Source organism: Anser anser (assembly GCF_964211835.1).
Source record: "Anser anser genome assembly, chromosome: Z".
NCBI lineage: Eukaryota > Metazoa > Chordata > Aves > Anseriformes > Anatidae > Anser > Anser anser.
The window spans coordinates 64,768,128-64,780,696 of record NC_139723.1 but is presented as its reverse complement, the minus strand read 5'-3'; the positions used below and the strand labels follow the sequence as shown (position 1 = coordinate 64,780,696).

Genomic DNA, 12,569 nt, shown 5'->3' with positions numbered 1-12,569 from the left:
GAGCAGCAACACACTCTCTCGAAAGCTGCCGGAGCAGCAACACACTCTCCCGAAAGCTGCCGGAGCAGCAACACACTCTCCCGAAAGCTGCCGGAGCAGCAACACACTCTCCCGAAAGCTGCCGGAGCAGCAACACACTCTTCCGAAAGCTGCCGGAGCAGCAACACACTCTCCCGAAAGCTGCCGGAGCAGCAACACACTCTCCCGAAAGCTGCCGGAGCAGCAACACACTCTCCCGAAAGCTGCCGGAGCAGCAACACACTCTCCCGAAAGCTGCCGGAGCAGCAACACACTCTCCCGAAAGCTGCCGGAGCAGCAACACACTCTCCCGAAAGCTGCCGGAGCAGCAACACACTCTCTCGAAAGCTGCCGGAGCAGCAACACACTCTCCCGAAAGCTGCCGGAGCAGCAACACACTCTCTCGAAAGCTGCCGGAGCAGCAACACACTCTCCCGAAAGCTGCCGGAGCAGCAACACACTCTTCCGAAAGCTGCCGGAGCAGCAACACACTCTCTCGAAAGCTGCCGGAGCAGCAACACACTCTCCCGAAAGCTGCCGGAGCAGCAACACACTCTCTCGAAAGCTGCCGGAGCAGCAACACACTCTCCCGAAAGCTGCCGGAGCAGCAACACACTCTCTCGAAAGCTGCCGGAGCAGCAACACACTCTCCCGAAAGCTGCCGGAGCAGCAACACACTCTTCCGAAAGCTGCCGGAGCAGCAACACACTCTCCCGAAAGCTGCCGGAGCAGCAACACACTCTCCCGAAAGCTGCAGCAACACACTCTCCCGAAAGCTGCAGCAACAACACACTCTCCCGAAAGCTGCTGGAGCAACAACACACTCTCCCGAAAGCTGCAGCAACAACACACTCTCCCGAAAGCTGCAGCAACAACACACTCTCCCGAAAGCTGCCGGAGCAGCAACAGCACACTTTCCAGAAGCTGCCGGAGCAGCAGTGTGCTTTCCCAAAAGCTGCCGGAGCAGCAGCGTGCTTTTCGCTAAAAAGCTGCCGGAGCAGCAGCAGCACGCTTTCTACATACCAATAATACCTGGTGCTGACCCTTCAGCACAAACCAATACAGTTACCAATGCCGAACCTGCAGAGCTTTCGCTCTGTCTAACGGACGGCGCCTAGGCTTACCCCGGGAGCTCCCTGCCCAACCGAGCGTGGCTTTCGCCGCGTCTGACCGGCAGGCTTTCCCAACCAAATCGGTACCGAATACCCAAAGTTGAAAGCACCTTTGCTTACCACTCCAGTGGTACGTCGTGAGCAGCGGAGGTCGGTCGTGGTCGACTGCTCCCCGAGAATCCCTCGGTGCCGGCTGGAGCGAAACCGAGACACGATCCGCCTCAGCAGTGCCCACGCTGTCCCATCTGGGTCGCCAAAATGTTAGCGTAGCAACCACATAACCACCAAGTGATTATATGAAGGTGCTTTATTCAGCGCTGGAAGCCGGGGCAGGTGCCCAAATCTGGCTTCAAGTCCCGTTACTTCCCAGCCATTATTTATACATACAATATTGCGTCAGGTATACATATTCATTACAGGTTGCAACATCAGCCTCGCTTTTCATTCTAATTAGCTCCCCTCCCCTTTGCACATGCGTGGCGCACTCTGGTGGTCGTCCAGGTGGTCGTCCAGATGAAGTAAGGAGTCTTCCTCTCCGCTAAACTCTTTCACCTTTCTCACTCGACGCATGCTCCCTCCGCTCCTTGGTTCTGCTTCAACTCATTTCATCATCTCCAGGCCCTTATCCAAGGTCAGGTTGTACCTATTCCCTCCCAGGGTTCCCCTTCAACGATTCCTTTAAATGTTCAATGTACTCCCTAGGTTTCCAGTATACATAGATTACTTGATAATGTAAGTACATTTAATAATATTTAATTATACCGTATGATCCATCACCTGAGAAACATTAATAGAACATCCATTCGATTCTCCCCAACACTAACAATATGTGTGTGTGCACAGGCGTGTGTTTGTATGAAGCTGAGCTGGCAAAGTGCCAGAGTCTAGCCCACTGCCTCAAGGTACTGTACAGGTACACAACCTGATCTAGTGAGCTTTCAGCCCAACTGTTTGATGAGAGACTTCAGGCAGACCGGGCAGGATATGCTGAGATAACTTCTGGGTATGTAAGATGGTGGCCACACAATCAGTTATTTAGTTTACTGCAAACATGACAGAGATGGATTTTAATGACTCTGTTAAACAAAACGGTGATTTCAGTTTAGTTTCTTGTGGCCAAAACTATTAATCAGAACCAGCACTTTTGTTTATAATTCCAGAGGTGAAATGGAGACCTAAAAAGAAATGACAGTGTGGGAATTAAAGTTAAACAATGTTGGTTGATTGGTTTGCACCCTATGCTGTATATCCTGTGGACCTTGGCTGTATACTTTTTTTGGAAGGAGGCAATCTAACTCCATTAGCAGACATTAATTCAGTGTTTGAACAATGTTGACAAAGAATAAGGGTCACGTATTTACCCTGGGCTAGTGCCAAAGATACAGACTTTTCAAAGGTAGGTGTTACAATGTCCTACATCATTGCCTTACTAAACCATCTTCTATATCACGTTTCAAAAAGAGAAGATGGAAAAGCACTGACCAGTTTTCTATGGAAAGGAAAATAAACATCTGAAATATTGTGCACAGAAGTGCAATCTGTATTCCACTGGATCCACTAATCTGTGCTCTGCTGATTTAGATGCATTGCTTCCCCATACAGTGCCTAGTAATGTAAGGCACTTCCCATAAAGACCTTCTGGACATGGCATCAGCTGTGGTGGTGAGGTGTGTCCCACTGGCAGCAGGCAGAAGGAGACTCTCTTGTGACCTAAAAACATAGAATCACAGAATGGTTTGGGTTAGAAGGGAACCTAAAGATCATTTAATTCCAATCCCTGCCATAGGCAGGGAAACCTCCCACCAGACCAGGTTGCCCAAAGCCCCATCCAGCCTGGCCTTCCAGGGATGGGGCATCCACAGCTTCTCTGGGCAACCTGTGCCAGTGCCTCACCACCCTCTGAGTGAAGAACTTCCTTCTAATATCTAATCTAAATGTACAAATGTATATTTATCTCCCATCCGATTGAGGTAGTAATGTTCCTTTCTTGATTTCAAAGTGAATGTTTTAGGTTTCTAGCTTTCAATCAAAGGATCAGGGAGAGGGAGAGATTCTGCAGCTGCATTTGGGAAGAAAGCTGCAATAACTGCATTTTATGGGAGCCTGAGCCTATCTGCACATTAAATAAGCTGAGAAAACCTCTACCAAATTTAGCTCTCCAGGAGATGTAGGCTAGTGTTAAAATTCCAGTCAGGTTTGTGTGAAAGAGGTAGAGGAAATAGGACTTGGGTAGAAACACATCCAAAAGCAAGATGCAAACCCTTTGTTCACCTAAGCTCGTTACCCACTGCCCTACTCTGCTCAGTACCAGTTCCCCCCTTTTTATAACACATGCTTAACACTTGCTATGCAAAAGCTACTTGCCACTTACTTAACTGGCAAATTCATAAAAAACATGTATTTTGTTGTCAATAGTTGCTGCATGCCACTTTGTCTTGTAGAAAACTAAGATTGTTCTTGCACACTATGGGATGTAGATAATTTATTTGCACGAACTATAGCTACTACCCACTGCATGTATAGTTCAGCCTGCCATGTATAAAGCAAGCAAGGATAATTATTGATCACACTTTACTTAACTCAAATAGGTTACGTGGGAACTATATATTAAAATGTTTCATTTCTACTAAAAGCTGTACACGGTACCAGTATTACTACTGTTGCATCATTCAATAGGCAAACATAAGCGCACATTTCAAGGCAAGCAGGATCACAATCCTTCTACCACAATTTCTGGTTACAGAAACATTCATTGGCTGATACTTTATTTTCCACAATGATGTTACTTTGCCTAGCTGGGCTTTGACTTCAGAAGAAATGAAACACTGCATGGAGACATAATGTACCTGGGGCCACATGCATCTCTCCATCTCAGGCAGTAAGACTTGGAAAGCACTTACCCATCTCTGCATTTCTACACAGTCTCACACAGAGTAAAATTCAGCACTTGTTAGTGATGGCACTGAATCTGCTTGGTCCAGCTACGCTGCAGTGTGACTGTCAAATTATGAGAGAAGCCAAAAAGTTGCATATTTGTCATGGTTCTTTGGAGTTAATGACAAACCATTAGTTATGCCCCACAAGCTAATAAGTATTCTAGCAATTGTGGGTTTTGAAAAGTGTTTTATTTACATTCCCCTTTTTGAAGATACTGAATAACTTAGCATTTTGATTGTTGTTTCACATTTTTGACAGTTTAAAATCTCCTTATGGAAGAAGAGTTTACTTCCCTGCAGTATGTACACCAAACACCATGTTTCTGCTGAGCCTGCTGTGAATCAAATTAAACTCTGCATGCTGTATAGTCTGAACTAGTAACCTTCACTTCTTAATCTTCATATGGTCCTTCAATTCTTTGTGGCACTGTGGTTATTAAAGTGCAGGACTAGAAGTATTTTGCCCCCATGCATGATGACAAGTATAAACACGTAGTACAATCAGTGTCAAGAAATGGATGGATATTCCTTTTTTTTTTTTTTTTCCTAGAAAAGCTTGTGGGCTTATTGTAACACATTTTGAAATATGTTGTGGAATAGAGCCTCTCTACCCTCTTCCAGTTACCATGCTTTCTCACTAGTACTGTAAAAACACATGAATGACTTATTAGTCTTAACACTCAAAAGAATTTTAGCTCTAAATTAAATTACTTTTGTAAACAAAAAGGAAACTAGAAGGACATGCGCGGTACAATGACCTGAGCAAATAGTGAAAAACTTTAGTATTTCCCTTGCCCCAGCAATCTTTTCTGCCCTTTAAGCTTTTGGTAGGTGTACTGATTTATACAGGATGCCACATCACAGAACAATAAAAGCACCACTTATGCCAGTAAAGCTGGTGAAATAAGTAACAGTAATAGAAGTAACTCTTAAAAGCCATGAAATTATGGTAAAAAAATACACTTTTTCAGCTTAAAACAGGAAGATTTTTGGATAAGGGTTTAGCTGGAAAGCAGCTTAATTCTCTTCCCTTTTATATGGTCTATTCTATGCACAGCACTTATTTCTAAATGGTTTTAAACCAGGAAAACTGGTTTAAAAACGGGAAAACAAAAACTCAGATTCTTCCTGAAGACACAGATGCAGAGATACAAAAATAAAACCTCATTGCTGAACTAAGCCCTGAGCTGGCCCGAATGTCTCTCTCTGATCATAGAATCATAGAATCATAGAATTATAGAATATCCCGAGTTGGAAGGGACCCGTAAGGATCATTGAGTCCAAGTCCTGGCACCGCACAGGTCTACCCAAAATTTTAGACCATGTGACTAAGTGCACAGTCCAAACACTTCTTAAATTCAGACGGGCTTGGTGCAGTGACTACTTCACTGGGGAGCCTGTTCCAGTGTGCGACCACCCTCTCGGTGAAGAACCTCTTCCTGATGTCCAGCCTAAACCTCCCCTGCATCAGCTTGACACCATGCCCACGGGTCCTATCACTGGTGATTAAGGAGAACAGGTCAGTGCCTGCCCCTCCGCTCCCCCTTGCGAGGAAGATATAGACTGATTAAGTCAGTCATGTTCATACAATGCATTTGCCCAGAGAAGTTGAGGATGCCTCAACCTTGGAGGTGTTAAGACCAGGTTGGGTGAAGCCCAGGGCAACCTGATCTGGTGGGAGGTGTCCCTGCCCATGGCAGGGGGGTTGGAACTGGGTGATTTTTAAGGTCCCTTCCAATACAAGTTGTTCTACGATTGATTCTATGATCATAAAATCTGCAAACTCAAAGTGTGTGTCAAAACAGTTTTATCATCTACATCTGCTCATGTTTAAGAAAAATAGCACAACATTGTATGAATTTCAGTGGAAAAGGGGTCAATTTCTAAAATAAGAACTTAGAACAGTGAGTTCCGTTTGTGTTTTGGTGTAAGTAAGTTTGACTCAGAAACCCTTGTCAGGAGAACTGTTATTAGTGAAAGAGGATAGAAGCTGCCAACTTTGGGTGATAATTTCTGGATTTCTCTGGATGCATATTTGGAAGAAACAGACAATTTAGTGCTGTATGTTTCTCAAAATATGAATGGCAACACACTGAAAGCAGTCAAATTATTTATTTAGTTAGTTAGTTAGTTAGTTTACTCTGTGTTTGCTGCATGCAAAGAAGAGGAACTGTGCTGCTACTGGTTAGAAAGGTTGTTTTGCAGAGGAATGCTTTCTGATCTGCATGCCCCTAGAGAAATCCTACTTGTTAAAAAACAAACATTGCTGAAAAATAGGTAAAATTTTTTCACTGGGCTCAATAATGCTCATTTTAGGTAGGTTGGATGAGCAACTGTCATTCATTGAAAGAAGATTTTACCATAAACACCAGGTTGCAAGGTTCCTTTGCCAAGATCACCCTTTAAAACTGAGATGTTGCTATGCAGATTTCAGTATGAAATAACATGACAACTGTGAGCCTTCATTCTTTGTTTTCTCTTAGTCATTAGTAGTGTTAGTTAGTGGTGTTAAAAATACCGCTTTGATACCGCTGCAACTCCCAGCCTTTAGCTGAGGGTTGCTTGAGGGATTAGGCTATGATTTAAAGTGTTATGCACTGTCTCTTACCACTTGAGTCAGTTTACTGCCAGCTTGCGAAGATCTGCCTCTAGGGTGCATTGAGGTTGTGAAATGCTAGCAGGAATCGCTCATATTCTTGCAAAGCAGCCTGCTGAAATGACAGCCTGCCCGGCTTAAGCTGGATTCTGTGTTCATCTTTTATACTTTGGTTTTGGTTCTCAACCCTTCCGGGACACAAGGAGACACAACGGTATGAGACAATCCATTGTTTTCAGGGCGATGTCTAAAGTTAGCTCCATGACACTATAATTTTGCCCAAGTTTGATCACCTGCAAAGAATGATAGGTTAAAAATAGATATTGCCAGGAAGTAGAGGCCTTGACGTCTGTTCGAATAGCTAGGAAAAAAGGCTGATACTTGAGACACCTGAATCTGAGCTATACAACGGGCATGGATATTCTAGATGGAGTGGTGACCTAGTATTAAAAATAAAAGAAAGAAAAGGAAAAAAAAAAAAAAAGGCAACAGCAACAAGGAATGGTCAATATATGTGGGAATTTCAGAAGACTCTTCTTCTTTTGATTTCTTCCTTTTTCCTTATTTTGTCTTCTTTTCCTTTTCTTGACTCCTGTGCTACATATGCAGTTACTTTTTTGGTACGCATGCAAAACCTGATGATTTTAAACACATTACATTGCCATTGAAATTTCTTACACAAATGTGTATTTGTATATAACATTTGTGACACCCATTTTGCCTCCTACCATGGAAACAATGTCAAAATACACTCTTTTAAACATGAGTAACGCAGACATGATAAACCTAATCTGAAACATGGTCTAGCTTCAACCACTCTGTCTCTGCAAGCGTGTACCATAATGGCCTGAAACAATCTAATCTTCATAGACACAACATTTCACTTAACCTTCAGATCTCTTTCTAGTTTATGAGGAGAACCAGATCTAATCATTAAACTGTTTTTTAGGATATCAGAAATGAATGATTCTCTCACCCTCTACTTTGTAACACTGAGACCCGGCAAGTAATAAATGAAGAAGGTCTGTAAAATTTATAAAACTTTGCAACATATATACATACATTTATGTTTTTATGCATATTATATGCAACATACTTACGATTCTATTCTTTGAATTTTTGCGAAAGAACTCAAATCTGGCAGGAAAGTTGAACCATCCACTCTTGTCCTTGACCATAATACTGTCTCCTCTTTCTAGCATAATGCATGGAAATAGAGCCTATACTCATGGAGGCCCTTAGGTGTAACTGATATTAAGGCTACTGTGGGAGCTGATAGCAGTTTCTAGTTCCCAGGTACAGGAGTGTGCTCTGGATCTGTCCCAGCTGTATGTTTGGGTGAGATCACTGTGTACACCCGTGTTTCTTCACACCCGAGAAACCTGTTATGGCTTCTGCTGCAAAGAATCCTGGGTGCTTGATCCAAAAAAAATCTGGAGTGTAGTCATTCAAGTTCACAAACTGGACAGTTGGAGAATTTAGACTTTGAATCTAATACTCAATTTAGATGTAGCTATTTGGAAATGTAGAGAATAAATGCTGTTCTCTGAGGTATTGGGACCTGACAGCCATCTGAAAAATGGTCTGCTTTCTTCTAGATGGTTGACCACCTTGCAGCCCTCTCCTGGACTTGAGCACTTTAACCTTGCCTATTTAATTTTGTTTCTCTTTTAGAATCTCCTTAAGGAACTAGGCTTCTGTGGCACAATAACTTATACCTTGTTTGAGATCTGTGTTTTCAAAGTTGTATTATGCATTTCTGTGATATAACACTGAGTACTTAAAAATCAATGGTCTAATGTATACGTTTTACAGTATTCAGAACTGAATTTTGTCTGAAAATATGTTAATATTTAAATGTACATAATGGCATATTAAATGTCCATAAAATATAAAGAAAAACAAACTATAAGCTTAGTGCACATACTGGCTCATTTGCGGAGCCAAAATAGATTGGCAAATAAAATTTTAACTGTTATTTCAAGTTAGGCAAATGGTTATTACATATATTTTAAGTATTTATGCAATCTGGATAAATACTCTGACTGTAAAAAAAAAATAATGTTTATAACCTAAAATACTATTCACCCACTTGAAGGTATTATTTTGTAGATAAAAACACTGCTTATGCATTGAAATTATTTTTTTACAGATGTGTAAGTTTTTCTTTGAACCTTCAGTTCTTTGTATTAGTGTATTACTTAAATGTCTGTCACAATAGGCTTACCTATATATTTATCTCTCTCCCCCTTGCTTCCAGTGAGACTTGTCACAGGGAACAATGTGTGGTGTCACAGCTGGCCAGTCTGGATTCCTGCTGAAATTTTCCCAAGGTGCCAGCCTCCCACACACACTCAGTGAAGGGCAGGCACTCCCTTCTGGTTCCCAATGAACTTTCTGACCTCAGTTTTCTAAGGCAGAAAAGTTAAAGTATTACTTTACATTACTTATCTCACTTAAAATTTGTGTTCATTTAATGAATTATGCTTTAGTTACACAACACTATAGGGTGTTTGCATTAACTGCACTACATAAAATATAATAGTGGGTTAATAGCAGAATAATTTCCCTATGGAAAATAATTATGGTTTTAATCCTCCTGGAGTTGGAATAAGATGCTGCGGGGATAAGAGAACTTATTATTGTTAACTCCCTAAATCCAACCATAACAACTGAACTGAAAAATTGGGTAAGTTTTTCATTCAACAAAATTATCATGACATAGAGTTGAGAGATATATACATATTATCTTTTCCAAGACTTCTATACTTTTTATGTCATTGGCAACTTTTTTTTTTTTTTGACTGGATCAAGCATTTAATTGTTTGATTTGTCTAGAATTTTATTTTAGAAGTCATTATTAAATCCATCAGGACCTAGAGCTGTGTTAGAATGATTTAATATCCCTATAAAGTTCCCCTATATTTGCTAGGAGTTCTAATTATCACATTAAATGCACTGCAGTGACAGAAAAAATGTAACACATCAAAATGATTATAAATGGTTTTGAGAACTTGAAAACATTCTTTATGAAAGGATAAAGTACGTCTGTTGAAAATGCCTTTTAAACTAATATTTAAAAGTCATCGAACCTCTTTTCATTCAGTTGTTGATTGCATTATTGGAAATAACTGCTTATTTCCATTTTAAAGGGATGGCTAAGACAGTTTACTCACTTTCTGCAGAGTATAATGTTTTGTATACCTACAATGTTAAAAAGATTTTAAAATCACTAAATAAACTAATGAATTTTAAAGAGGTCAGAAACAAAATTTCCAGAGTAGTTGCACAAAATCATAACCATATGCATTATGACTATTAAAAACATATTCATGTTATAGCTTATATGTCAAATGCTTGTTGAGTAGGCATCTTTTTTATATTCTTTTATATTTGCTTGCCTCGTGGATGACCTCAAACCTGACACATGTCATAAAACCCAATCCTTAAAATGAACATAGCATTATTAATTTCTGCCTGGCATTTTCTGTGAGATTTACTGTTTTAAGACAAGAATGTTTTGTAAATGAATTAATTTCTTCTTGCAATAGTTCTGAGAATGAAGTAGATCTCATCTTTATTCAGGGAGAACAGGCATTTCAGCTGCTAAGGACACACTCATGTGGTGAGCTTTGGTGAAAATGCAACAGGCCAGTTTTTCGAAGAGCTTGGTAAGGCTTACTTAATTTTTTTCTGGTAGATTTTTCCTATCTAATTTCTCTTATAGTAAAGAATCTTTACAGGAAAGAACTATCTTATACTGAAGCACAGCATAATAATAATTAAAAAAAAGTACAGATTTTTACAGTTTAAGTAATGCGAAGGAGTTAAGTAATATGAAGTAGTTAAGTGACATAAAGCAAAGCATGTTTTAACTGTTACATGGGCATTTCTGATCTTCTCCTTCTGTATAATTTCAGTTCTTGCTGAGCTCTCTGAGTTTTCATTAGATAGCTTCATTAGATTGCTTTTTTTCTTTCCCTATAGCACTCTGTTTCATGGTCCCCTTATCATTCTGGACACATTTTCCAGCTTCTGTTACAAGTAAAAGAGGCACCTATGTGATTGTCTCATTCCCTACCTAAGTCCAATTAATTCCTGGATTATCGCCTCTCTGTGCATTGAATAGGACAGAGTCTTTTTGAAAAGGCTGGATGCTGAACACATCATTAAAGATCACCGTAAAGCATATGCATGCTGACAGAGGCAAGCTAAAGTTACCAGGGAAACCTCAGTTCTGCTGTTTCCTAAAATTTGGGGTGCTTAACTATGCAGCCATACAGTTTTTCTGTCTGCAGAAAACCAAACCAAACCAAACCAAACCAAACCACCCTGGCGCCCTCTCTTTCACAGAGTTTCAACCTCCATCTAAATCTTCACAGAAACATAGAATCACAGAATGGTTTGGGTTCCACGGGGCCTTAAAGATCTCCCCAGTTCCACCCCCCTGCCCTGGGCAGGGACACCTCCCACCAGACCAGGCTGCCCAAAGCCCCATCCAGCCTGGCCTTGAGCACTTCCAGGGATGGGGCATCCACAGCTTCTCTGGGCAGCCTGTGCCAGTGCCTCACCACCCTCTGAGTGATGAATTTCCTCCTAACATCTAATATAAATCTCCCCTCTTTTAGTTTAAAACCATCCCCCCTTTTCTTATCATTTTATGCCTGTGTAAAAATTGTGTTGTTGAACTAGTTTGACCATCACCAGGCCCCACAATACAGCCTTCAGCCACCTGAATTCGTGCACTAAGCACAAGTAGGAGTGCTGAGTGTCTGTGTCATGGTGTTGGCAGCACAGGGGCTGCAGGGGGGCCTCTGTGAGGAGAGGCCGGGGCTGGCCTGGGTGATCACAGCCAGACACAACCAGTTCCAGCTGGCCCTGCAATGGACCCACCGTGAGACACACCTGAGCCCACTGGCCAAGCTGGTGGCAATACTGGCAAAAAGGCTTTCAAGAAAGGGTAGAAAACACCACAGAGGAAGAGGAGGGGGGAAAAAGAGAGTGAGAAGCACCAGAGGGAACAGAGAGGTGGATGGTGGAGGAAGAGTGTTTTCCCTCAGTCTTTTAATGTTTGCTATCTTCCTTTGGTTTTGTTTACCCAACCCGAGTCTGTAGTTAATGAATGTTAGGCAATAAATTAGGTTAAATCCCCCAAAGTCAAGACTATTTTGCCCTTGACAGTAATTGGCAAGCAATTTCCTGTCATCTTGATCCACAAGCTTTTTCCTCCCATTCTGCCGAGGGTCAGGAGAGAGCAAGCAGCTGAGGGTGACAGGGCAACTCACCACGAGCAGAAGCTTGTTACCTTTCACGTGGCTGAACCACTAGCAGGGAAGAAACTCTCTCCCTAGACAAAGGAATCACCTTTGCTCTTTTGTCTCCACCCAACTGTAAGGTTTCACCACAGTCATTTGACAGAACTATTAATAGTGAGTTTGAGATCTGGAGATGCATGCAGGTTATGCCCAAAGGATATGCCCTGGTGCCCCGGTGCCTGTCTCCTATGACTTGTAGCTTTTTTCTTTTTTTTTCTTTTTTTTTTTTTTTTAATCTCCTGAGATCATGCTGTGCTTTCTTTCCAATAGTTTCTGCATATACGCATTCCACCTGAATCACATGGGTTGGAAGAGACCTTAAAGGTCATCTAGTACCAATACCCCTGCCATAGGCAGGGACACCTCCCACTAGATCAGGTTACCCAAAGCCCCATCCAGCCTGGCCTTGAACACCACCAGGGAGGGGGCATCCACAACCTCTCTGGAGAACCTGTTCTACTGCCTCACCACCCTCTGAGTGATGAATTTCCTCCTAACATCTAATCTAAATCTCCCCTCTTTTAGTTTAAAACCATTCACCCTTGTGCTCTCATTATCTGATTGAGCAAATGGTTGCTCTCCATCTTTTTCA

At 41.7% G+C, this 12,569-nt stretch overlaps 1 long non-coding RNA gene across 1 annotated transcript; it reads right to left on the bottom strand.

The window, feature by feature from the left end:
- Positions 1-715: 715 nt before the first annotated feature.
- LOC310889333 lies at positions 716-8,222 on the bottom strand. The gene is made up of 3 exons (XR_014576526.1): positions 7,763-8,222; positions 6,675-6,955; positions 716-2,840 (listed from the first exon to the last, which is right to left on the bottom strand). It is a non-coding gene; the product is annotated as an uncharacterized lncRNA (long non-coding RNA).
- Between the last annotated feature and the right edge of the window lie 4,347 nt (positions 8,223-12,569).